The sequence below is a fragment of the Salvelinus fontinalis genome, chromosome 42, assembly GCF_029448725.1.
Source record: "Salvelinus fontinalis isolate EN_2023a chromosome 42, ASM2944872v1, whole genome shotgun sequence".
Taxonomy (NCBI): Eukaryota; Metazoa; Chordata; class Actinopteri; order Salmoniformes; family Salmonidae; genus Salvelinus; species Salvelinus fontinalis.
In genome coordinates this window covers 8,641,150-8,668,797 of record NC_074706.1, presented here as the reverse complement: position 1 = coordinate 8,668,797, position 27,648 = coordinate 8,641,150, and the positions used below count along the sequence as shown (strand labels likewise).

At 45.9% G+C, this 27,648-nt stretch overlaps 1 protein-coding gene across 4 annotated transcripts in view; it reads left to right on the top strand.

The window, feature by feature from the left end:
- LOC129841361 (teneurin-3-like) overlaps positions 1–27,648 on the top strand; it is a 527,857-nt gene that overhangs the window by 312,680 nt on the left and 187,529 nt on the right. Inside the window, exons 1-2 of one of the 4 annotated variants that reach the window (XM_055909599.1) lie at positions 581–1,211; positions 1,323–1,425. The exons of 1 other annotated variant lie outside the window; for it this stretch is intronic. The gene's annotated coding sequence lies outside the window, so the exon portion shown is untranslated. Of the gene's footprint in view, positions 1–577; positions 1,426–27,648 lie in introns of those variants that run through there. 2 more of the 4 variants (XM_055909602.1, XM_055909601.1) reach the window with 2 other exon arrangements.

Below are 27,648 nucleotides of genomic sequence, written 5' to 3'. Positions count from 1 at the left end.
CCTGATGAATCTCTGTCATGGAAAGAGCAGGTGTTCCTGATGTTTTGTGCACTCAGTGTATGTCAAAGGCTGCAAAATATGTGCATATTTTCAGTTTCAGTCAACTGAAAGACATGCCAGACATGACCTCCTGACATTTGACTATTAACATTGACATCAAAGTCAAAGCAAAAGGACATGTGCAACCATGGGCTGCATCTGCATGTTGGCAGGAATAGAAAAAAAAAGTCAGATTCTAGTCATTATTTTTACTTTCTAGTGGGGTGGCTGGCTGCAATATATGTTCAAATATAATGCTCCGTTTGTCCTCAGTTTCATCTTGTAATTATGCTGGGAAAAGTACACAATTTGTTATTACTGTACCTGGCACCAAATGGTACAGTACTGCTTGTTTGACGGAATTCCAAATAATTTTAAGCAGGCCTAATTATGGCAACCTACTTATACAAATAGGTGACCGTAAAATAAAACAACATAACGATGTATGTATTAACATGTCATAACAACTGATGTAGGCTGCAAGCTGCGCTGTACTAAACAAATAACCCAGCGCCTGTACCTATACACCATCCTCTCCAAATCGAAGCCCTAAATCCATTATCTGAGTGTGTAGCCTAATCAGTACCAACACAGACATCTTCAACTGCTTCGATATCCGTCGCGGAGTCATTTATCACACCGCGACACAACTCATGGGTGACCCTTAAATTATTACCCATATAGTGCTAGATATACATACTGATTGGACGCAGCAGGGGGAACACTGGGTCTTTACATCGACTGACTGCGAGAAGGGGGAGACGCTCCATCGCGCGCAGGACAACAATATCTATGTAGACCCGGAGACCTCTCCGTTCTTTTGAAAATACAAAATTGCCACCTTGCTTGTGCCGTTAGCGGTCGGAAGAGTGTGAGAAAGTGCCTTTCTTTCGGTCGTTTGTCACGCCAAAGAGACTGACGTTTACGGAGGCAGTGGTTCTCTCGGCGCAAATAGGCTACTACAATCGTAACTCGATCTCCCCCTGTTTTGTGTCGTCTGTGGTTGGTAGGGTCCTCAATAGTTACACATGTGTGGTTCTCACTGCTGGACCGCTTCATGCTCGAATCCTCTTCTTCTTTCACTGCGCTGTCCTCTACTGTTGAGTGATCAGACAGTCTTCACTGTTTTTCCAGGGCAGTGAATACCTGTCAACACCACGTCGGCGACATTGGTATGTTTTATATTTCCATTGAGCTACGGGACTATCCTATCGTTTTGAAATAGCTGGAGTGAGAGTTGTGTTTGCCAGAACCTTTGTTTTACCACCGACTATTCCATTCAGAAAACAGCGACGCATTCCCTAGAAGTTGGAGCATCGTTTGGTGAAGTTTTGACACACCGATACTGAACAACAATGGGATTCTAATCGGACAACTTCACATCAGGTAGGGCCCTAAACTGTACTGTCATTTATTGTAATATTGTCCAAATGATAAACACATTTGTTAGCCGGATATTGGTTTGGCTAGTGTTTGCTTCCTGTGAGAGGAGTTGATAAATTACGCGCCGTTCGTGTTTTTATAAGCGCTTGACATGAAAGCTGCCATAGAAAAATCCCATTTAATATTTTGAGGTACCGTTCGTAGCGTATATGTCTGTTGTGTATTGTGAAACTTCTGAACTACTTAAGATCAGGATAAACTGGCATATGTGCATTTTATTCGATTACGCATTGTTGGACACATTAAAATAGTTCACCTGGCATCTGCACACGTGCTTAAAATAAGCACCAAAAATATATTGAAGTTGCTTTTTGATTGCGTACAGCTGAAGGCCTACAGTAATTTTACGTTATATTTAATCCATCCACACAGCTATATGTCAGTTATTAAAAATATATATTTATATTTAGCTCTCTCACATTGTTGCTATTTCGCAAATTTGGGAGACATTGCTGCCATTTATGAGTGCCATTGTTGTTGTTCATGTAGATGTATTTAGTCCTTTAACTTTTCTGCCAGTGTTAGTTTGTATCAGATGCTCTTTGGCGACAAGCGCACAGGTCGATAATCAGACAAATGTATAAAATGGAAAAAATAATACATCGTGGTCTTCCTTCTCTACAAAGGCGACAAATACATGATATGTTGCTCCATTGTATTATTAATACACTGTATCATTACGGTTTATATGGGACCTTTCAAAACACATAACAGTACACTGTAAAGCTTTCAGTTTGTCATCATTTCTGGCCATACGGTGTTGGTTATCCAAAACGTGTGTTGGTTTATTATAAGGGACTGGCTTCGTCCCCTCACTGGCTCCTTAAAGCTGTAGCCTGACAGATTTATCTCCGTATAAGTAGTCTTAGGGCTCTATTCAATATGTATCGCTGAAGCGTTACAGATTACGGATATAAATATAAAAGTAATTTACGTTGAGCTAACACATGCAGCGTTTACCTTTGCCTTTAATTGTCAATTGCGCTATAAAGCGGCTCTTCGGCGTTACGGATTGAATATAGACCCTAGTCTTTATCCAACCGGGATGCCAACAATGCGATATAATAGAATACGCTACCGGTATAGCAAAATATTTGAAAAGCATCCAGGTCAAATAAATTTTTAAAAAGGACTATGAATCATATCGTTGTCCCTTAGATGGATATGGTGCAGAGTGTGTAGTGTGTGATTTGGCTCACTTCTTTGCCCTTTGCCCTTCTTTTCCCCGGAGGCAATGAGCCCGGAGGTCCCTTTAGCCTACAGCAGAATTAAAATGTTCCGTAATTCACATCAATTTGAATGTAACCCCCAGGTTAGGCTATTATAAGATATGGGGAGAAACATTGTTTCAGGGGAATATTGGTTAATAAAGAAACAGCAGACCTGTAACAATGATTTATTAGACAGTCAATATATACTTTATTGAACGTCAGAAACACCCGTTTAAAAGTGTAATGCTATCAAACATTTTGTAGTTATTTCAGTACATAGAGGGACTGTTTTCAGTTTTTCTTAAAGGTCAACACGGTCACTTTCCAGTTGTAGATTATTTCATTGACAAGGTGCGTAAGGTTATGTTGCATCTTGTTCTCACAATCAGCCTTTAGTCAGTAGAAATAGGGACACACGCACACTAGTATTTTCCATACAACATTTGTTTTAATTCTTCTTCCTTTTTTTTTAGATTGTAAAATGAGATTACACTCTTATCTCTCTTTTTTACATTTTATAAACCATTGATAGTGGTTGACTCCAGTAGGTTCAGACCAGTGCCCTCTAAACAGCCTGGACATGATGCAGACAGCCAGTGTGGGTTAAGAGAGCCGAGGTATCTTCATGTCCTGTAATTGCGGCTGAAAAATGAGACTGAAGAGAGAGGCCGACGAAAGATTCCTGGAACCTCCTAAATAGGCTTTTGTTAAAACAGGGACTGGGCCGTATGGAGTTTAACCAGGCTATAATCTGGCACTGCATAGAGAGATCTGATACACAGTTCAACTACTACACTTCAGTCTTGTGTGTTTCTCGGAGAGAGAGAAAGAGGCCAGATACGTGCTCTGTTCTGTTCAAGCTGTCTCTCATTTTCACTCAGGTATTGTACATCTTTTGTGGTATTTTTTGCTTTATTTTTTCAAATAATTGTGCGAGGAAGTTTTATATTCTTTTTGATAACCTAACCTACTTTCTGTGTGGCCATACTTTGGTTTGTAGCCAGCCGGTCATCTGAGCAGGCACAGGGAGCCAAACGGTCTTCTGAGCAGGCACAGGGCTGTTGTTGGGCAGACAACTGGGTTGTCGTACAGTGTAAGCGCATCTGTTTGGTTTAGTGTAGTCTACACCCAGCCTACATTACGTATGGCACTGGCATCCACATACAGTACTGCTATGCATCCTCTAGATGCCTGCTGGATGTCATTTGATCCTGTGACCCTTCAATTATATAACTGAAATTGTTGCAAAGGGGAACTGTATGATTAGGCTAGGTAATCAAGAACCCTAATGAAAGATATTTAATTGCCTTTTAGCGAGGAAATTGCTGTATTTAAATTCCGCCCTAAACAATAACCTTTAAGACCAATATTTTGAAAGTAATAAGCAAAAGTTAGTTTGTGAAAAACGAAAATAAATGTGTATTATTTATGTCTAGATTTGAGGCTCGGAACATGATGTATTTGACACACCTTCTTTGCAGAAGGTATTATCTTTATGAAACCGCCCCTGGTAGGCCTAATTCAGACGAATGTTTCTATTGCTGCGAAACAAATGGTTCCCGGGTGGGTGGAGGGTGGTGAGGTGGGGTGGAGAGCTGTGAGGTGGGGTGGTATGGGCTGGAGTGGAGTGGAGTGGGGTGAGGTGAGGTGGAGCGGGGTGAGGGATGGAGCGGGCTGGAGTGGGGTGAGGTGGAGCGGGGTGAGGTGGGATGGAGCGGGCTGGAGTGGAGTGGGGTGAGGTGGAGCGGGGTGAGGTGGGGTGGAGCGGGCTGGAGTGGGGTGAGGTGGAAGGTGGTGAGGTGGAAGGTGGTGAGGTGGAAGGTGGTGAGGTGGGGTGGAGAGCTGTGAGGTGGGGTGGAGCGGGGTGGAGCGAGGTGAGGTGGAGTGGGGTAAGGTGGGGTGGAGCTGGGTGAGGTGGGGTGGGGTGGACGGGTCAAATTCATTTGAAGTGCAGTCGTAATCAATTTCTGACGTAGTTTGGTGCACTAGGGCACGTCGATCTCCCATGTCCAAAAAATCTGATTTTATTAGTTCACATTAACTCTCAGATGATTGATGGGTTCACTTTGGAGATCTGAGGTTTCATTTGTTACTCATACGTAGCCAGTGATTTTTTTTTTTAAACCCTCATGACAGGGCCTTTGGTGGCGGTTGTGCGGGGTACTTTGGAAGGAGAGAAGGCATCATTTGTTACTATAATGATGTTAATAAAGTTCCGTTTGGCCGGCGTGATCCTCACTCTAAATCCATGCCCAGGTGTGACCGGTTGAAAGACGGTTGCCACTTGTCATTCTGATCACATCAACAGTGTGTGTTCTTATTCAGGAGTCGGCGTTACTTCCCTGTGTGCACCAGATGGTTCATTCTGTGTAAATAGAGCCTCTAATTCATTTTTCAGTGACATATTGAAGTGTTAATTCTGTCAAATGTGCGTGAGCTTCATTAATGCTATCAGATCAATGCCGTTTGAACAAAAGACCCAGTACTTCACCTCAGAGGCTTTCCAAACGATAGGGCAAGAGAGAGACGTAGAGGCCTGTAGTAGAGAATGCCTCCTCTCCTTAGACAAACTGTGGGAATGGTATAGCAACCATGAAAAACTGAAGCGAGGCCAAGGTAGAGCGACAGATGTATAGAAGAGAAGGGAGTAAGGGAATAGCCACCAAGGGCATGCACAAGGCTGATTCACCAGCAGCTTGTTAAGTGTGGTGCGTGAGCAGTGCAGCAGAGGAGAGGAGCGGCAGCACCGAGCACCACACTCTGCCTGGAATAGCGTGTTTCATTGGAGCAGGGCTCATTGCAGCCCAGCCATGCTGAAACGGGGGAGGGTCGGAGGTGAGGAGGAGGAGGAGGGGAGGGAGGGAGGAGGAGAGGGGGAGAGGAGAGGCTCCCTTCCGCCACGGGCAAGCAGTGCACAGTGCACACCAGCCCCAACCAAGCTCCCGAGCAGCTCCCAGCTCACTGAGTTGAGTGCACTTGTGAAGTGGTGGAGTGGTGGGACGAGGAAAGGGAAAGGGGGGACAGCTCCTCTGTCTGTCGGTGACTTTGTCAATCACAACATATCACCGGGAGAGATTGGAGAGGGGAAAGGTGAATGTTTGTGATTTAGTGAAGCCCCCCCATTTATTTAATACGCACACACACACACACACACACACACACACACACACACACACACACACACACACACACACACTTCCTCCCCCCACACACACAAAAACTCCCCTTGTCACATCCCCGCCCACCGTCCCCCACCCTCCCTTCCTCTCACTCTTCGAGGGAGGCGATTTGTTATGATAGCAGCATGTGAACCTTAATGAAAGGCAGCTGTGTGTGGGGATGTTATTCTGGCCCAGTGAACCCCCCCCCCCCCCCCCCCCCCACACACACACTCCTCAATACACCTGCTGAAACACATTTATGTATTGCTCTGTTGCTGCCAGTCCGATGGCGATGGCTGCTGATGCAATGAACAGCACTACAGAGAGTCAGTGTATTATTAGAGTGGAAACCCCTCTGCGTGTCTCTGTAATGATGCACCAGCATACACACACACACACACACACACACACACACACACACACACACACACACACACACACACACACACACACACACACACACACACACACACACACAAGCATCCAGACCCTTTGTATGTTTTCTATTTTATTTTCCCTTTTTAAAACCATGTTCTCTCTCCACCTCTCTTTATAGAAGATGACGGTGAGGAGTACTTCAAAGGGATTAACGCACATACACATACACACGCACACAAATACAAACACACACACACACACACCTGGCTCTATCGTTTTTTCCCCGTGTCCAACTCCAATCGGCAGATTTATTTTGCCCTTCCTAACATCAGCCAATTGTCTTTCCCTATGAACCTCACTAAAATATTAATGGACTCCTCCCTTTCCAGGCACTAGGCTTTGACGGCATTATGTCAGCGTCTAAAATTATGATGGATTTCTTTGTTGTTGTTGCCTGATACATGTAGGCCCACTGTAAACTGGTTGTTTCACTGTGGAGTTACGTGGTTGGTTGGACAAAGATAGTTTGGCAACAACTTTTATGTGTAAAATATGGTTCGAACATACGTTTCTTCCAGAAGTTTGCCGAAGCTCTTGTGTTAGATGGAACCATATGGTTTGATGTGAAAGGAAAATGTGGTCTGTGAACCGACAATGAATAGAGATCTGGAGGTGTGAAAGTGTGTTTGGTGCGAAAACAAAAATAAAATATGTACTCTTTCCGTCGGCTCGACAATGCTCAGTCCCGCTCACTCTGTCCCTGAATTTGATGGTGTTTGGAACACAACATCCTGGCTCTCCCTTGCAGAATGCCTGCTTTGGTGCTTACTTTTGTGCTATTAAAGTGTTGCAAAATGCTTTTGTCAGGTCTTATTGTTACCTGCTTAAAAATATTTAAAAACCCAATTTGATATATCACTTTATCAATACAAACAGAATCGATGAAAAACCTGTAACAGAATATTAGACATGATATACAGCTCTTAAGACACTACTTATTGACATATTATGTCAGTGGACCATCCATGTACCTACAGCCACTGGCCATATTGACACACTTTAGAGGAACGCTCAATTGGAGTTGAGACATTGACCCTCGGCAGTGAGTGGTCTATGCCAGTTACTTGCTGTGATGGGGATGTAATGAGGTGTGTGTGCGTGATTGTGTCTGGACGCCAGTGAGGGCAGTGGGGCAGGATGGGGCTGTCCAGAGTCCGACTCCTGGATCATTTGTCCTGAACCTTCCCCCTTACCTTCCTCCCCACACGCCACACCTCACCTCCAGGCTCCCCACACGCCACACCTCACCCCCAGGCTCCCCACACGCCACGCCTCTTCTCCAGGCTCCCCACACGCCACGCCTCACCTCCAGGCTCCCCACACGCCACACCTCACCTCCAGGCTCCCCACACGCCACACCTCACTTCCAGGCTCCCCACACGCCACACCTCACCTCCGGCTCCCCACACGCCACGCCTCAACTCCAGGCTCCCCACACGCCACGCCTCACCTCCGGCTCCCTACACGCCATACCTCACCTCCGGCTCCCCACACGCCACGCCTCACCTCCACTGCGCGTGTGTGTTGCTCCACTGTGTGTGTGTGTGTCGCTCCACTGTGTGTGTGTGTGTCGCTCCACTGTGTGTGTGTGTCACTCCACTGTGTGTGTGTGTCGCTCCACTGTGTGTGTGTGTCGCTCCACTGTGTGTGTGTGTCGCTCCACTGTGTGTGTGTGTCGCTCCACTGTGTGTGTGTCGCTCCACTGTGTGTGTGTCGCTCCACTGTGTGTGTGTCGCTCCACTGTGTGTGTGTGTCGCTCCACTGTGTGTGTGTGTCGCTCCACTGTGTGTGTGTGTCGCTCCACTGTGTGTGTGTGTGTCGCTCCACTGTGTGTGTGTGTGTGTGTGTGTCGCTCCACTGTGTGTGTGTGTGTGTGTCGCTCCACTGTGTGTGTGTGTGTCGCTCTACTGTGTGTGTGTGTGTGTGTGTGTGTGTGTGTGTGTGTGTGTGTGTGTGTGTGTGTCGCTCCACTGTGTGTGTGTGTGTGTCGCTCCACTGTGTGTGTGTGTGTCGCTCCACTGTGTGTGTGTGTGTGTGTGTCGCTCCACTGCGTGTGTGTGTGTCGCTCCACTGTGTGTGTGTGTGTGTGTGTGTGTGTGTGTCGCTCCACTGTGAATGTGTTTGTGTCCCGCCGCTGCTCTGTTGCCTCAGGGGTCTCCTGGTTGTGTGTGCGTTCATGAGTATCATCTGTGAGAGAGCGTGAGTTCCACCATTATTAATTGACCCTCCAGCGTCAAGCAGAACATGTACCATTCCCCAGCTGTTGCATTTATACATCCCAATGGTTAAAGATGTACGACATGTACATCCTTTACTGAAAGATCTAGTGGTGTATCTCTCCCAAGTGTCTGAGATGTACAGTAAGATAAATAATAATAATAATAATTGAAAAATGTTTTTGGTGTTCTGGTTGAGGTGATGTTTCTTTGTCACCTGTGTCTGTGTTTTAAAGGACTAGCATGGCTTTACTGTTAGAAATGGAACATGTATTTATAGACCTCTTAAGGATTGACTTCTGTATTTTCCTGACTGATGTTTCCTCATTGTACGGTATGCAAAGTGTGCTTTCCTCACACCGCCCTGCTCCATTGGCTTACCATGCTCCCTCCGTAACCATTTCTGATTGGCTGTTGGTCTTCCTCCTGCCCAGTATTCCGTCAAGCGCGTAGGATAGGTCAGCTCAACACCATGTGACCTAGCCCCTATTCTGCCTTACCTGTTTAAAATGAGGGCGCTGCTCGTTCACAGAGGAACCCTGCTGAGCAACTTGTGTACAGTCACAGGAGTACTGTACTGAATATAAGTAGCCTACAGTCATGGCAATACTGTATATGTAAAAGCTATCTGCGAGTGACTGATTCAAAAACGCTTTGGACAAGAGGTTCAGCTTGAAGGTAATGAAGTGATTATTCTCTCTGTAATTTGAATGTAATGTCTTAGTCTCAGACGCCAGATACCCTGCACGTCCTTTGATATATGGTGCCATTGATTTGAATGTGTTCAGGTAGGCTAGAAGAATTGACGATAATATCGTATTTAAAAATAGGCCCGAGAAATTCCTCTGACGTTCAGGAACTGAGAATGGTGATTGATGCTTTGAAGCGTAGCTTCTCTTATGTCTGCTTTTAATCTCTCTGAACTCTAGCTTTTCCCTGTCACAGCAGAGATATGTTTGACCTGTGTGTTTTCTTCTGTGCTCTGTTTTACTCCGTCAACGTTATTTCTCGTACATATCTGGCTTGTTCTTTCACTCAGCAGAGCAGCTCTTTTTGACCGGCGTGTCGCTGCTCTGCGCTGGCATTTTTCACGTTCCCACATCTTGCTCTCCCGTATCTCTGCTCATGTCGCAATCTCTATTTTCTGACCGCTGCAGTAAATAAACGGTTGGTCCTGAACACACAAACATGAACCGTGTTTCCCCCCCTGGTTTTCCTACAGTCACAGGGAGGAGGAGGAGGAGGAGGAGGAGGGGAGGGGGGGGGGGGGGGGTTCACAGAACGGTGAAGCAGACTTGTTTTGATCAAGCTATCATTCTTCTCTTTTCTTTGTGGCTGAGCCTGGGTCTGATACAGCCATTCAGTTCAGTGAGAGCCAGGGCCGGAGCTGAGACTATCCCACCCTCGCTTTTTGGAGAGAGATCAACATTCCTACAAAGTCCAGCTTTGTGGCCAGAATGACTAGAGTAGACTGAGACTGAGACGCTGTAACCTCTTCAGACCAAAGCCGAGCCCGCCAGCCAGCCAGGGACAGATATGTTCATTAAAGCGACAATAGATTGGGGGGGGGGGGATCTCCCCCTTCTCTTTCTCACGTGCACACACGCATACAGACACAGTCAAACACACACACACACTATCCACTTTCCAGACTACATGTTTCTAGTGATGTGGAGGCGATACAATTACATATTGGGATATAATATATTGGCATTATCACAATATTATTTTTGCGGTAGTTGGCTGTACCTGTACCAAAATTCCAGTATTTTTCCTCAATGGCTTGTCCTTCATCTTCTTAATAAATGGGGAGCCAAGATGTTTGCCACACTTTTATTTCTCTGACTGGTGAAAACTCGTTTTCTCCCGGTCTCTCTTGTCTCTCTGCAGCAGACATATGGTGAGCAGTATGTTTGGAACACGTATGTTTGGAACATCGAATGGCAATACGTATCGTATCGGCGTCTAAGTATCCTGACAATTCAAACATGTTTCCTCAAGTGCTCCTACCCTGTTGTTGTTATAACGACCGACCATACCAGTTGAGCCAAAGTGATCACGGCAGGTGTAAATAGAGGATGTGTACCAAATGGCACCCTGTTCCCTATGTAGAGCACTAGTTTTCACTCTCGGGCCCACAGGAGTGCGCTATATATGTACTAGGGTGCCATTTGGGATACAGAGAGAAGAATGTGACCCTTTGCTCTCGTTGAGAATGATTTGTTTGTACATGTTCTTGGATTGGGTTGGTTTTTAGCAATTACAGAGAAAATGGTTTGAAAATATGTATTTCGCTATTGTGGTTAGGTTAGCATTGTGTGGTTAGACTACATTTCAATTATTTTCCTCAGCTGTTTTGGAGAGTGTGCATGGATTAAATGAATGAATATTTTTTTATATATCTAAAAAACAGGCCTACTGCATGCATACTGTTTTGATCTCTGTTGCAGTCTTCTACAATTTCTAGTCTGCAGTCATTTATTATCGCTATTATGACTGAGAGAACTCCAGAACTGTTTAACAAACCCGGGCTCATGTGAACCCATATAATGGCAATGGGAGCCATTTTTGGAGAGCTTTCATTTACGTGTGTTTGACTTCAGTTTATGGGCGCTTTCAGTTGGAATTCAACATCCCACACATTTGATCCGTTTAGAATGTTCTGCCGCACCACGAAGATATAGAATTGCACTCTTCCTCAAGTCTAGATGGGGTGGATTGGCACGCAGGTATCATTTTATGTCTGTGGCCAATGGTTTGGAAACGGGAATGAGGCTTTGCTTCTGATTGATCATAGGCAAATCAAATGTCACCTGGCTCGGAGTGGTGTGCCTCTCAAGTACTGAATTTGGCAAGGAGATTCTGCTGCTGTCAGTGAAAGAGGATGTGTGTGTGTGTGTGTGTGTGTGTGTGTGTGGATAAGAAGGGAAATAGAAAACGAAACGAATGACACTTGAAAGAAATAATGAAGGTTATTGAAATGGAGTGTAATACATCTTGCATATTGAGCCTCGCTACTTGTTAAATTGACAGGCCCTAACCAGAAACACATTTGCCTGATGGATGATTTGCGGCCGTCTAATGGCTACAAGCACTTGAAAAATGAAAACATCGACCCATCCGCTCCTCAAGTTTTCCATAGTCTTAATGAGAACGAGTGGTAAGGAAAGAGAGAAAGAGGTGGAGGGGGAATATGAAAAACTAAACTCTGGCAGCTAAGCTTACTCGGGCAGCTAGGCTAACTCTGGCAGCTAGGCTAACTCTGGCAGCTAGGCTAACTCTGGCAGCTAGGCTACATGTGTGTTTCTGTTAAACTTGAAATGTTGGACAGGTCTCCCAGTGGTATAATATAATAACACATGGTTGGGGAAGGTGTATTTTTCCTAACCATACCTCCTTATCCCACCAATTCAGATGGAAAATATGAACAATGCACCTTCCCCAACCGTGTGTTATTATATTATACCACTGGGAGACCTGTATGGTTTTCGGTACAGACCCAAGTAATTGTATAAATTGTCTCAATGTCCATTTGATCACCAAAATTGCAACAAAAAAACCAATCCACTGATTTCTATTGATTTGATGGTAGCTTTGGAAGGATTGGAAGGATATGACCCTTAAGTTTGATTATAAACACACCATACCAGCTTTTTTTTGTCTTTTAAAACAGATTTAGAAGTGACTTTCCTAAAACAGAAAATGTTGTATATGCACGACCATATGGGAATTAGTTTTAAAGCCCACTGCTAGTTCCATTCCCACAAAAGTGTGATCAAACAATGGTTCCAAATCCCCTGGAATTGACTGTGTTGGTTTTGCTGAACATTTTTCTCTGTGTGTTCACGGTGGTTTTAATCTCGATGTCAAACACCTTGATAAAGCTGGGGGGTGTCCTTGACTGATCACAGCTTTACAGAGGTTGTCTGGTGTGGGACAGCTCACACATTTGACAGACACATATCCTACAGTAGATTATGTTTTACACCTTATAATAGTCCTGGGCCTATATTTGCTTTGTGATGTCCTTCTAGAATATTCTACAGTGTGTTTTAAGATATTATTATAGACCGAGGCTTATTCATTTTGATATCTCCCATTCTGTGGCCTTTACTTAATGCCATTCCCTGTAGAATGAATGCCTGGCTCTTCTTATTGCCACATGTATCTTCCAGTTGATTGGCTCGGAGCAGAGGAGGGATCAGTTGATTGGCTCGGAGCAGCAGTGAACAGATTGAGTGAGTGTGAAAGGCGTAATGGAGGTTATGGAGAGATAGGCGGTATGAGAGCGAGAGAAAGAGATGTTGAGAGAGGGAAGTGGGGGGAGAGAAAGGGAGAGATAGATGATATGCAGAGAGAGAAAGAGATGTTGAGAGAGGGAAGTGGGGGGAGAGAAAGGGAGAGAGAGATGATATGCAGAGAGAGAAAGAGATGTTGAGAGAGGGAAGTAGGGAGAGAGAGGGAGAGTAGAGCTCCCGACCGACGTGTGAGGAGGCCAGGCTGAATGTCACACGTCTCACCCCTCTGTCTCGCCCACCTCTCAACCCGGCTGCCCGCCCGCTGCACACATGACATGCTGCGTTCGTGCCACCCTGTTAATTAATCTGTACTATCTCTGAGCAGAGCCCGGCACCACAGTCTGTTCTCTCTCTACACAGCTCTCTATGTCTTTATTTATCTCTCTCCATCTCTCTTGCTCCCTTTCTCTCTAGTGCCATCTTTCTATTTCTCTATTTCTCTCCATCTATAGCCCCCCTTCCTGCATTACCTGTCCACCTTCCCCTCTTGTCCCACTACTTTGGCTGAGGCCACTGGGAAAGCAGTAATGGCAGCTGCTGCATCATATCAGGTGTGTGTGTGTGTGTGTGTGTGCGCTTGTCTCTAAAGTGTGTGGCGGTGTGTATTGCCTACCTACCAGAGTCTAGTTTTTGTCGGCCCAAATTACCCCTGGTAGAGGTGTCATGGCAGCTTCCTGTACGACCATTATCCCAGCATGCTCTCAATTACCTGCTCCAAAGTATGCTCCACACACACACTTTTCCCTACTCAAAATCATGCCAAGAGAGGGTGATGACCGTATACCATTTGTCCCCCCCCCCCCCCCCCCCCCGGCAGGCGTCAGGCGGAGAGAGAGAGAGAGGAGAGGAAGTACAAACTGCATCACGGTGGCTAATGGTCGCTCCCGCTCATGGCTACCGGCTGAGCGAACGGAAGTGAAGGACAATGTTTTTTTATTTTATTATTGGCATGCGACAGATTTGCATTCTCCCACAAAGTGTATTCCAATGCAATTAAGACTGCGAGATGGAGGTGGTGCTGCAGGCTAGGTCAAGTGGTGTGTGTGTGTGTGTGTGTGTGTGTGTGTGTGTGTGTGTGTGTGTGTGTGTTGTGTGTGCCTCAGTGATGTGGTGTCCACCTGTCCACCGTCGCCTGCTGCTCAGAGACAGTTTGACCTTGTTCTCCTCCACAAGGGTACAGTAGGGGATTGGCTGTCAAGTGTCAATATCTTCTGGTCTACTTTCTTCTAAAACTGTCTAGTCTGTGGATTTGGGCAAGAAAATGGTCATGTTTCATCATCTTTACATAGACGGGCTGTTGTTTTTTATACAGCATCACAGGGGTATTACCTCATGGCTTTTCTTATAGCTGTGACTGTTTGTGCATAGATACGTGCACTCGTGTGTGTGTGTGTGTGTGTGTGTACAGTATGTGTGTGTGCTCAAGTGTACAGTGTGTTTGTATGACACATAATGATGAAAGGGTGTTGAAAGCTCTGTGTGTGTGTGTGTGTGTGTGTGTGTGTGTGTGTGTGTGTGTGTGTGTGTGTGTGTGTGTGTGTGTGTGTGTGTGTGTGTGTGTGTGTGTGTGTGTGTTGTCGCTGTGCCCCATTCTCTGAATGTCACTGTAGCTGGTAGCCTGCCTTGGCCTGTATGGCTTCAGTGGGGTGGAAACATGGGGATGCTCTCTGCTCTCTCACAGAGGAGTGCCTTGTGGCTCGGTAGCTTTCAACACACCCACACATCGTCCCTCTCACTCGTGTGGCTCGGTAGCTTTCAACACACCCACACATCGTCCCTCTCACTCGTATGGCTCGGTAGCTTTCAACACCATTTCATCATTAAGTGTCTCTTCCTCTAGGGCCAAGCATCTCGTCACTCTCTAGTCTCTCCAGACCTTCTTGGCTCACGCATGGATTCCTCTTCTCTCTTCTCGTCTCTCCCCAGGCCACATTGATTGGGTCCCAAATGTCATCATATCCACTACATAGTGTACTACTTTCTCTCTCTCTCTCCCTCTATCTCTCCTCTATCTCTCTCTTTCTCTCTCTCTATCCCTCTATCTCTCTTTCTCTATCCCTCTATCTATCCTTCTATATATCATTCTATATATCATTCTATCTCTCCTCTTTCTCTCTATATATCCTCTATCTCTCTCCTCTATCTCTCTCTATCTCTCTCCTCTATCTCTCCCTCCTGGGTATTTCTGGAGAAAAAGAGAAAGTAAATAACCCCTGTTGACTTTTCCTAAGTGTCCAAACCCGTCACTAATTCCACAGAAGAGTGTATGATTATTGTTAATTTCCTTCTACAGTTCTAAATGACCCATAAATGAAATGTTACCACCCATGGTGAGGGAGAGGGGAGAGGAAAACATTGTTTTAGTGATGTCTGTAAAGTGGAAAGTTACTCCTGTAAAATGTTCAGATATAGCCTGGTTTAAACACTGCAGTAATCAGTACAAATTGTAAAAAATAATAATAATTATATTTTGCTTTTCCAAGGTATTTCCTGTACTTGTTGTGGTTTGAACTGCCCCTGTCTGTGACTTAAATTGATCTGGTTCATTATTTTTGATAATACTACTACTTTGAATAAGTGGAAGAGAAGGAATTATTTTTATTTATTTAAGTGGCCCTGCCTCTAGGTACATTTGAACTAAGGGTTATTACAGCCCTTCTGTAAATACAGGTGTTAGTTTGTGCTAACCCAAACCTTCACGTGAAGTTTCACTCTATATTATATGTCCTACTTCCTGCTCTTTGTTTGCCTTCGCTCTCAATGACCTTTTGATTGGAGACCGTAACGTTGGGTAGCAACCAAAGCCACCGTGCAGATGATGTATGTTGTTGTCTCTTGTATCGTGAAACAGTCCCACAGCGCTTTAAAATACTGTTGACATCCACATTTTTTCGGTTTGTTTTGGCTTGTCTTTTTTCAACCCTCTGTCCCATGTGGGAGCACTGACATTTCAAGCAAAAAAAGCCACAGAACACTTGAGCTCCCAGCGTTGGCAATTACGGAAGTGGCTGTCACATCACACGCACACACACACACACACACACTTCTCATCCATACCCGTTTAGCTTCGTTTCTACTCTCTTTCCTTTCTAAATAGTTTTCTAATCCTCTGTTTATGTCATCCACATACTTTCATCTCTCCTCTGCTTAGTGTCCTCCACTTCTAAACACATTAGTCTCTTTAAACACATTAGCCATGTGCATTAAACACTTTACTCGTGTAGCCTTACTCAAATCCATTTTACTTAGTGGACACACTTACTACTACTTACAGGCTCACGTGTCATCTGCACATCCCGTGGACCACCCACGGTACATAATCATTCATCTGCACATCCCGTGGACCACCCACGGTACATAATCATTCATCTGCACATCCCGTGGACCACCCACGGTACATAATCATTCATCTGCACATCCCGTGGACCACCCACGGTACATAATCATTCATCTGCACATCCCGTGGACCACCCACGGTACATAATCATTCATCTGCATCTTTGGCTCTGGACGCTGCCATGTCATCTGCATTCTGGGTGACAGATTGTCCCTCATCTAAAGTGAGTTTACAGTAAGCAGCCGGGCTCCACCCCTCCCGGATCTGACTTTCTGCTTACACACACAGGGAGGTCAAGTGGGTGTTTCATCCTTCCTCTCTTCTCCTCGCTGCCTTTTCGGCTCCCTCACTGTCCCTACTCTGCCAAGCCTCTCCAAATGGATGTACTCCATTATCAAAATTCAATTTCTACTCCTATCGCCACACACACACACACACACACACACACACACACACACACACACACACACACACACACACAGTAGTAGGCATTAGATGAATCCCCGCCATTCTCCCCGCTCACCTCATCAGCATCTGTTGCGGGAGAGCAAACAGCCGTAATTGTGTTAAGAGAGGAACGACCAGTGCATGACAAACGAGCGAAGGAGAGCTCCCACAGAGCAGAGCCCAGAGGCACGACGTTGCCCCAGCAGGCTAACTTTGGCACCTTGAGGCAGACACTAGTGCAGGCAGGCAGCCACAAACACATCACTCTGCACATTACCTCATCGTAACCCTACCTTTTATGATTGATTACCTTATGAGGAAAACGGATGATTGATTTTGCCCCAGGCTTTCTGTTTTAGTCATAAGTATTCTCCAGGCGGTTTAAGGCCCCAATGTTGGGTTCTGAAACTCCGTTCCTTTGAAGAATCGCCATTTTTACTCAACCATCTTCCTTTCTCTTGAGATCATCAGATCACAGTGTAATAGCTGTCTCCCACCACCGCCTCCCCAAAAAACTCCCAAAGTTTCTTTCCTTCATTCCTTTACAGAGGTGGGAGGCAGGCAGGCCCAAGGGGGTCGTATAGGCCTATCATACCGTAGAAAGTGTAGGAGAGAGTATATGATCTTGCATCCCAAATGGCACCCTATTCCCTATTTAGTGCTCTGGTAGTGCACTTTGGTAAGGAATAGGGTGCCATTTGGGACATATCCGGAGTATCCACTCGTTGAGTGTTAATCTTCTCTCTGCCTATGATTTCATGTTGGATTCACTGGTCTCCCAGGTATTTATTCAAGGGTATTTATCCTATAATGCTGTAGAGTAATGGTCCTGCTTTCACCCTAATTTAATTTGAGGACATCCAATAAATGCCTTAGCCTGAATTATCCTCTTTTAAACACTCGGGGGGCAGTCTATCTCTCTCGCTCTCTCTCTGTCTCTGTCTCTCTCTCTCTCTCTCGCTCGCTCTCTCTCTCTCTCTCTCTCTGTCTCTCTGTCTCTCTGTCTCTCTGTCTCTCTGTCTCTCTGTCTCTCTGTCTCTCTGTCTCTGTCTCTCTCTCTGTCTCTCTGTCTCTCTGTCTCTCTGTCTCTCTGTCTCTCTGTCTCTCTGTCTCTCTGTCTCTCTGTCTCTCTGTCTCTCTGTCTCTCTCTCTCTTTCATTCTTTCTCTCTCTCTCTTTCTCTCTCTCCATCCACTCATCCACCCATCCCCCTTCCAGGAGTTGAGTAAAATGACGACACTTGTCAGAATTTGCTGTGACCCTTGACCTCAAACGTTATTAAACAAATCACGAAGAGGGCAACTAGTGGGTGGACGGCCCCTCCCCTCTAACCGGTCCTGTGTGAGAACAGCGTCCTTGAGACCCACCTTAACATTTCATTGGTTTTTCGTCCCACGTTACTTCAACGTTCGCCAAGTTCCACACGCAAACATGTTTGCAGTTAAGAGCTGTTTTGATAGCTGGGTTTGTCACGAACTGTCTTGCCTGTGTATTTAGAAAAGAACATTCCTGTTACCCTGCCTAGCGTGTCAGCGAGCGCCGAGGCTCCAACAGGCTCATACATCTCACGTGTCCTGTCCGCCTCTGAGATGGATGCACATCTCAGTATGACACCTGGAGTGTGTGTGTGTGTGTGTGTGTGTGTGTGTGTGTGTGTGTGGTATTGAAGGAGCGGGTGTTATTTGCCACTTGACTGAAGGGAACGGCGAAGAGAAAACTTCCAGAGAACATTGTTCATCATACCTATCCTTCCATTCCTGCAGCTCACAGCTAAATCCATCCTTCTCTTTGGAAAAATAAGTTAGAAAGCAGAGGAAGCTTTCATGATGAGTTCCACTTACCAAATGGCTCCCTGCATAGTGCGCTACCGTCTACCAAAGCCCTGGTAAAAATAAGTGCACTATGTAGGGAATAGGGTGTCATTTAGGACATTACCAAAGTTCCTGCAGCAGAACTTTAGGAGCTGAACTTTATATCCCCTATTGATGGGGATTTGGAAAAGGATCGGCCTATCGTCAATCATCCCTTCCCTTTTCTCTGATACTGGGGCTGGCTTCACAGACCTGGTTGGTCGGGAGAGAGTAGAGGGGGACCTTTTAGCCCTGTAGAGGGGACCCCAGCCATCTCCTTGAGCTTTATAGCTCTGTAGTCACGAGGAAGATAAAAAGCCCCCCTTCTGAAGGTGTTAAATCTGTCCCATTTCCCATCATGCAGCGTTGATGGAGACCATCAGACAAGCTGACCAGATGGTATCTCCCTATCTATCACTGTTGAGGAGGAAAAACAGAGCGAAAAATGTGCCACTTTGAAGTTAGATTTTTCCCCCGTTATTCCGCCATCATTGCAACGTTTGTTGTTTTATTTAGGCGAGTTTGAAGTTTGAAAGTTGGTGTTTGCTCGGTAGGAGAAGAAACTCACACCCCACCGCTCTGCATGCGTTTTAATTGGACCGGCCCACCCAGGGCTACAACTTCTGTTTCATATCTGACAGGAGGAGCTTACTTTTACTTTCACAGCCACACACACAGACACACACACGCGCGCGCGCACACACACACAGACACAGGCACACACACAGACGCGCTGCGGTCCCACACGGGGCCTGAGCCGTGAGTTACTGTAAACTCTCAAACGTTGTAATGCGTTTCAATAGCAGCTACACATCTTCTGCTGGCGCAGAAAACAGCTCATGAAACATGCAGCATCGCCAGTCACCACTTTCCCTAAAAGAGGGAGTGATCGGACTGCCCCTGCTGAGTTGTGAAGGGAACTTGTTTTCACGTTGGTAGTTTGCAGCGAGTTTATGAATGGCACATTCTCTCTGAAACGTCCGCGTTGGCCTGCCACATTCTGTTGCTCTTCCAGAGGGCTTTTAGATGACTTCAGGTTCTGTCTTTCTTGTCACTTTTCACCAACAGTCCCACTTGAGCAGTAACTCGGAGTGGCAACAACCGCCATTACTTTCCACTGCTTACGTAAAGGCTTCTCTGCCTCATGACGGTTACATCCTAGTCATATCCTTGGAGCCCAACTCTCTAATCTACTCCGACTATACTTGTTCCCCCTCACACACGTACTGTAGCTTACGATCTTATGAAAACAAGAAAGTTGTGACTGTAGAGCTGCAATCTCCAATCTTCCCTGGATTAAGGCAGGTAATTAAAGGCTCTAATTGCACACTGTTGCTCGTTTAAAAACCCTGGTTATTATCATAATTGCCTCTGGAGCCGACCCAAGTCAAGGCTGTGCTGCGTTGCCTGGCTCTACGTAGCTGTTGCATTTAGTGTGGAAGGAAGCAAGTGGCGGAGGGGGAAGGTTTAGAGTGTTACACACCCCCGCGGCTCGGTCTCTACTGGGAGCCTAGCAGCTGTGCTGAGAAGGGAAGCAAACGAGGGCAAAATGACAGTCAAGAGAGGGTGGTGAGGAGAGAGGGACAGGCTGAGGGATAGAGAAGAGAAGGAGGGATGGCTGAAGGAAAGAGTAGTGACTGAGTAGAATATGTAGAGCGAGAACAAGAAGGCAAGAGAGTATTGAAAGTGAGAGAGCACGATGGAGAAACAAATAGAGGTGTGTGCATATCTATGTGAGTGTGAGAAAGCCAGTAGAGGTTTGAATGAAGCTGAGAATAGGACTTGCTCACAGCTTTTATGTAATTTAATCTCACCATCTGGGGGAAAATAAAAGTCATTTGAAGTGGTCTGGAGAAATGAAAGTAGATCCGACCGAAGCGGCACTTCTAGGAACATTGATATTCTGGAATGTTGAGAGTGCAGTGGCCCAGCCGTGGAACACCCGGTATTCTAATGGCCGGCCCACTCAAGGCTGAGAGCCCCTTTGGGACGACACAAAAGATCCAACCTGTGTTGCAACAAGGTGATCAAAAAAACTGTTCATCTTGTTGATTGCGTTCTCAATAGATATTTACCCAGACGAGATGTGGCGGCTGTGCTTTACAGTGGTCTTTACTGTGCCTGCTTTGTCCTGGGAAAGGTGTTTACTTGCACTTTGCTGGTCGAACAAGTTGAAATTGACGTAAAAGTTGCCCTAACAGATCCAGAATCAGATTACCCTTCCCCAAATCCTAACTGTAACCATTAGGGGAATGGAAATACAGCCTACCCAAGACCAAGGCTAAAGGCAACTTAATCCCTTCAATATTAGTGTAATTGCTTTCAATAGAAAATAAATGGAAGTGAAATACATCACATTTGTAGCTTCATCCCTAACAATATAGTCCTAGTGATGAGTGAGTTGAAGAAACAAGACCTATTATGAGGAGCGTAATTAAGCAATAAGGTCCGAGGGGGTGTGATATATGGCCAATATAACACGGCTAAGGGCTGTTCTTAGACACGAGATGACACACGGAGTGCCTGGACACAGCCCTTAGCTGTGATATATTGGTCACATACCACAAACCCCGGAGGTGCCTTATTGCTATTATAAACTGGTTACCATCATAAATAGAACAGTAAACAAGTATTTTTGCATCATATATTGTCTGATATCCACACCGCTGAAATGCTGTTTCAGCCAATCAGCATCCAGTACCCAAACTACCCGGTTTATAATTACAGAACTAATCAGACCTCGTTGTTGAATAGAACTGCTTTTTTAAATTACTGGTGTCGTGGACTGTAATTGTGAAAACACACACACACACACACACACACACACACACACACACACACACACACACACACACACACACGCACACACACAGTTCAAAGATCCTCCTAATTAGATGCAAAGTAATTAATAGCAAAAAATCTCATTGGAATATTGTTTTGTAATTATAATACCGTTAATCAGCCGCAGTTAACGAACGTCGGGCCCGCTAATTGATGACTACGATGCTCTTTGTAGTGCAAACGAAATGAGTAGCTAGAAGTATGCCTATATTTCATCTGGGTCGAAGATGGGCCTCATGTCAAAATCACCTTTAGTGAGTTAGCACCCTAATCACACAGCCATTAGGATGGAACGACTAATGTCACCCCTTTGCTATTGTCCTCTTATGGTAAGTATATCCCCAGTGGAGGGTCACCCTGATTATTTGTGGGCTTATTTAGCCAGCCCGACTACTGATTGGACTTTGGCCCATTGTCACATGGGTACTTGTCTGTTGCACGTGAAAATTGGGATTTTGAGTCACAATACCTCTTCAAATATGTGAATTCAGAACATATTCCTCTCCCTGTCTAGTCATATTCTGTCTGTTTATCTTCCTCCCTCTTTCTGGATTAAGTGAGGACCGCCAGCCCCCTCTTCCCCCTCTAGTTGCCCTTCCCCTTGCCCGGTCTGTAGCTCTCTAACCCCCGTTGGCACTGCGTGGGAGGGTGGCATGGCGCTGGGCGGCGCGGCAGCAACCCTGTGATGCCAGCCTTGCCTAATGGGAGCCCGGGTAGGAGACTGACGTGACAAACGGCAGGGTTCTGTTCCTTAACGACGCTGCACCGCGGCACATCTCGCCCCAGAAGACCATAAACGGCCTGGTACTCCTGCGGCGTCCTGTCTCAATCCCTGGGATTAATTACCAGCACTATTTATAGTGGGGGGGGGGTATAAATGAAAGACTTTAAAAGACTGGGGAAGAGAGAGATGGGGGACTATAAATGCTAGAGAGAGAGATGGGGGACTATAAATGCTAGAGAGAGAGAGAGAGAGAGATGGGGACTATAAATGCTAGAGAGAGAGCGAGAGAGAGAGAGAGATGGGGACTATAAATGCTAGAGAGAGAGAGAGAGAGAGAGAGATCGGGAACTATAAATGCTAGAGAGAGAGAGAGAGAGAGAGATCGGGAACTATAAATGCTAGAGAGAGAGAGAGATGAGGGACTATAAATGCTAGAGAGAGAGCATGGGAGGAATCCTGCATTAAGAGAATTTAGGAGAAAGGGGTATTGATGTAGGACTGATACATGAAAGAAAGATACCTGTACAACTGAAATGTATCTTCCACATTTAAACCAACCTCTCTGAATCAGAGAGGTGCAGGGGGCTGCCTTAATCATCATCGGCACCAAGGGAACAGTGGGTTAACTGCCTTGCTCAGGGGCAGAATAAGTGATTTTTTACTTTGTCAGCTCAGGGATTCGATCCAGAAACCTTTTGGTTACAGACCCAACGCTCCTACCCACCAGGCTACCTGCTCTTTCCATGACATAGACTGACCAGGTGAGCGCTATGATCCCTTATTGATGTCACCTGTTTGACCAGTTTGTGTGTCAAGAACTGCAACACTGCTGGGAAACTCAACCGTTTCCCGTGTGTATCAAGAACCGGAGGACCTCAGCCCTGAAGTCCTGTATTTCTAGAGGCCTGAGTTGTGTACTATCAGCTATTTCTGGGTTTGGCACTCTGATGAAATCTGTTCCTCCATCTTGGAGAGACAATGATTAACTTCCAATCCACTCTTGGTCCCCCCCTTTCCATTCCCTCTCTACTCCACCATTGTTTCACCCCTGTGGAACGGTGAATTCTGAAGAGCGGAGGGAAGGAACTCCTTGACGATATGAGAAGCGGAGAAGCGGAGCCACTCTGAGCCTTTCACTGTGGAGGATGAGAAGGACTCTCTGGAGTGGCCCAGCCTGGGGGCAGTGGAGTGACCTGTCTGCTCTGCAGCCTGTTTTGGTTCTAGAATGACCCTCCATTGTTTGGAACTCCTCTTTGTTCTCTGCTCTGAGTGTGGGAGGGAGGTTAGCGTTTCGGCTCGGAACATTGGGCTCTGGGGTTCCATTGGCTTTCTCTGTGATGTGACTGAGCTCTCCACTCGTGAACTGAGAAATACACTCAGAGATGCAGGGGCCCCATTGCACTCTTATCTCCCCCTCCCCACCTCTCTTTCTCTCCCTCTCTCTCCTCCTTACACCCATCTCTCTCTGTCCCTCTCTCTGTCCCTCTCTCTCTCTCTGTCCCTCCCTATGTCTGTCCCTCTCTCCTGAGCTCTCGTTTGTGAGTCCCAGATTGTTGATAAGTGCTCTCTCTTTGCCTGCTAAGCCCAGCTTTGGTTCCCAGAGTGGGCTGTTTTCTACTGTGTGGTGGTGTGGTTGGGGGCCTGGGCCCCTTTCACTACTTCATATGGCTGCATCCTAAATGGTACCATATTCGCTATATAGTGCACTACTTTTGACCAGGGATAGGGCTCTGGTAAAAAAAAAAAAGTAGTGTACTAAATAGGGAATAGGGTGCCATTTGGGACCCAGGGTTGATCCTTTCCCCTGGTGGTCCTTGGGTAGCCAGGTGTCTGGGATTGTCTCCAGCTCTCTCGTTGGGCTGTACTAACAAGCTCCCTAAGCCCAGAAGAGAAGAAAGCTCTCTCTCTTGTTTCTCCCCACTCTCAGCCTATTTCTCATTTCCATAATGGTTGTTTCATTAGGGTCCACCCCCGGAGCACACAGCATGCTCGGAGTTCTGGAAGTGGAAAACCTCTCTGATAGGTTAACGACCACTGAGAACAATGTTTTCTCAAAAGCCCTTTTTTGGGCGTTGTTGTCGGTTGGTCCTGGTAATTTGAATTTACATCTGAAGTTTTGTTCTCAGTCCAGACGCTGGGAAACTTGTCCGTTTTATGGGCTTTTTACCGGCGCTTTGCCTTTGATCCTTTCCTTGTTAGTTAACGATCAGAGCGTGGGTTTTGGGTCTGGCCGTAAAGTATAATGGGGAGAGTTGTCGTTGTGAACGCTTTACACGAGGAAGCTCGACGTCGACGGACAACACTCATTTATTCTGAGATCCATTAAAAAAACTGAAGAAACAAATTGTTTGGCGTGGCGGTGCGATTCGGAGAGGGAGAATCACTAATGGCGTCGCTGTTATTGCCTCAAATATCAATCAGTTTCTGTTTACTGAAATGGATGATTTTCAGAGCAAAAGTAGCAGCTATCCATCGACCATTATCCCTAATGTGAAGTTACCAGTAGACACTGCCTGCGTGCCAAATGGCACCCTATTCCCTATGTACAGTAGTGCACTACTTTTGACCAGAGCTCATAGGACCATTTGGGATACAGGCACTTTGTCAGAGAGCAGGACACTGTTGTTTCTCAAGATGGCATCCAAGAGAATGAATTAGCCCCTAATGGGTTATGTCATTTAATGCAAATGACTTTTTACTCCACAAAGGATCGCGTAGATCGTTTTCCTCTCATCTCTCCATTGGATGGCTTAACGCTTGGTGTCATTTGCCCTCTCGTTGACACCATTACCGTTTGCCTTCTCCGATATTCCAGTGTCAGATTTCTCTCTCTTTTTTCAACCTCGTTGGTCTTTGCGGTGTGTGGCAGTGTGAATGTGTCAGATGCAACCATCTATGTCAAGATGTTTATCTCACCGGCAGATCCCCGGGCCGCTCTGCCTTGCTTCCTTGTTTCTCCTACTAGTCACCCTGTCGACTTTCTCCATTACCAATGGCCGCCAGCTAGTGAAATGACTTTGATAACGTTTTGTTTTGTTTCTTCCCCCACCGCTGCCCCAACCCCAAGCCACCCCCCTGACGTACCTACTGTACACATCCCTGGCAACCTGCCCCGCCAATGACTGTCCCAATCGTCATTGGCTGCACTCCCTGTCGTTCCACCGGTGCGTTGAGTGTTATCCAATCTCCAGAAGCAGTGGTCTCACACTGCCATCCTGATGACTTTGTTTGGAGGCAAATGATACCTCTGTGTCACGCTGCTTTCTTCATCTCTTATCAGCCCGTGTAACACATCCCAAGCAGCCTGATACAAAAGAGAGGGGGCCATAACCTTGTGTTTGTGCTTTTTGTTGTCGTTGTTGTTGTTAATAACCACGGCTCTTTGAATTCACCACGACTGAAGTGTTTCAAAGTCACGTCGGTCTTTGTGGAACGCGCAAATGACTCAAATAAGACATGAAGAGTATAAACACACACGGTGAGATTGTTGTTCATGTCGTTCAGAGAGGGATATATCTCTATCAGAACCCTCTACTGGGTTGTGTTCACTAGAGTGAAAACACAGGGAAACAGGGATTGTACTTCCTCAACTTGTCGATGGACAAGAGGCATTCATTGTCGTTTTCCCGTTTCAAAACAGTTTTGGTGCAGCCCTACTGAATACAACCACAGTTGGAGAGGCCCGCCTCTCTTCCCCATGGTGGAGCTGGTAGAGAGAGCAGAGCAGCCTGGGATGTTAGTTGTTGAGGGTCTCAGATGAAACATGACAAATGGCAGGTTTTCAGGACTTCACCACATATGCGACAACGGCCTGCCAAAAGCACGCTTGCAGTTTCAGTTTTTTGGGCCTCAATTCCTTTTTTGGGCCTCAATTCCTTTTTTTACACCAGTTTTCCTCTTGGCTTGGTTTGGTTCCTTTTGATCTAATAACAGAAGAGTTTCATGGACTACCAGTGTAGTTGGAATGTTGTTCCTCTTTTCCCTCCAAATGGGGTTAATAATAGAATTCTCAAAAGTAGAAAAAAAAAATCAGCAAACGTTTGATGCTGTGTGTTCTAGCGAACCTGACCAAGATGTTTGCCCCTAACAATCACTCACTGAAATGTTTCAGTTATTTCCTGGCCTTAAGAATCACTCACTGAAATGTTTCAGTTATTTCCTGGCCTTAATAATCACTCACGGAAATGTTTCAGTTATTTCCTGGCCTTAATAATCACTCACGGAAATGTTTCAGTTATTTCCTGGCCTTAATAATCACTCACTGAAATGTTTCAGTTATTTCCTGGCCTTAATAATCACTCACTGAAATGTTTCAGTTATTTCCTGGCCTTAATAATTACTCACTGAAATGTTTCAGTTATTTCCTCTTCCACTTTAGGGAGGTGTGTTTTGTGACCGCTATACCTGTCAAATATCACCTTACCAACCTTACCCTTCGTTCCTCCTCTTCTGTTTGTCACCGGGCAACCGCCATTAAACCCTAACCTCTCTGTTTCTCTCTCTCACGCCCTGCGTACTATCCTCCACCCGATTACATCATCATACAGATGGAACTCAGTTAATGTCATAATGCACTATGCTGCGTGCCTCATCTCTGCTCAGGCTGTTCCAGACGCTGCTGCGTCGGTCCTGTAATATGATATAAAAGGCCTAATTGGTCTCTGCTGTTTTTCGTGTTGCTTCTCCTCTTTCCGCTGGATGTCAGTTGACAGACTAGCCATTACAACTCCGAGGGCCTGAATTAGCGGCATGTTGAACGGCCCTAACACAATTGAATCCTTTAATGATACCCCAGAGTGCAATGTTCCAGTATAGTGACTGGACATGCTTTATCTATTTACTATCGCAGAAACTCTCCAAATCAAACATCTCTCTGTCTCTCTCTCTGTCTCTCTCTCTCTCTCTCTCTCTCTCTCTCTCTCTCTCTCTCTCTCTCTCTCTCTCTCTCTCTCTCTCTCTCTCTCTCTCTCTCTCTCTCTCTCTCTCTCTCTGTCTCTCTCTCTGTCTCTCTCTCTGTCTCTCTCTCTGTCTCTCTCTCTCTGTCTCTCTCTCTGTGTCTCTCTCTCTCTCTCTCTCTCTCTCTCTCTCTCTCTCTCTCGTAATGATAGGAATATGGGTTCTGATTTGTATCTTTTGATGTCCACTTACGGTACTGACAGAGTACATTAGACTGGAGGTGGTCATACAAGCAATACCACTGCTACTCTTTCCCTCTCTCCCTCCTCTCCTGCGCTCTCTCTCTCCCCCGCTCCCTCCTCTCTTGCGCTCTCTCTCTATCTCTCGCTCCATCCATTTGAGCGTTTTTAGCAGAGAGTACAGTACAGCAGACAGCTTCGGTTTTGCAAAGCCGTTTTGTTTGTTATTAATTTAGCATGGACTCATTGTGACAGTTATCTGGGCTTTGTCTCCCGTTCTTCTCTGCAGTGAGTAATGCCTCTCTTGACAGCAAACAGAATCTGTTGACTAAATGGTAACAAGTGACGGTGAGATTTAGTGTGTGTGTGTGTGTGTGTGTGTGTGTGTGTGTGTGTGTGTGTGTGTGTGTGTTCTGCTACACCAGGTTGTTTCCCAACACTCCTGTATGTAAAACACCCAGTACTAGCAGAAAGGTCATTTGACTGTCGGCAGGCAGATCAGCCAGTCT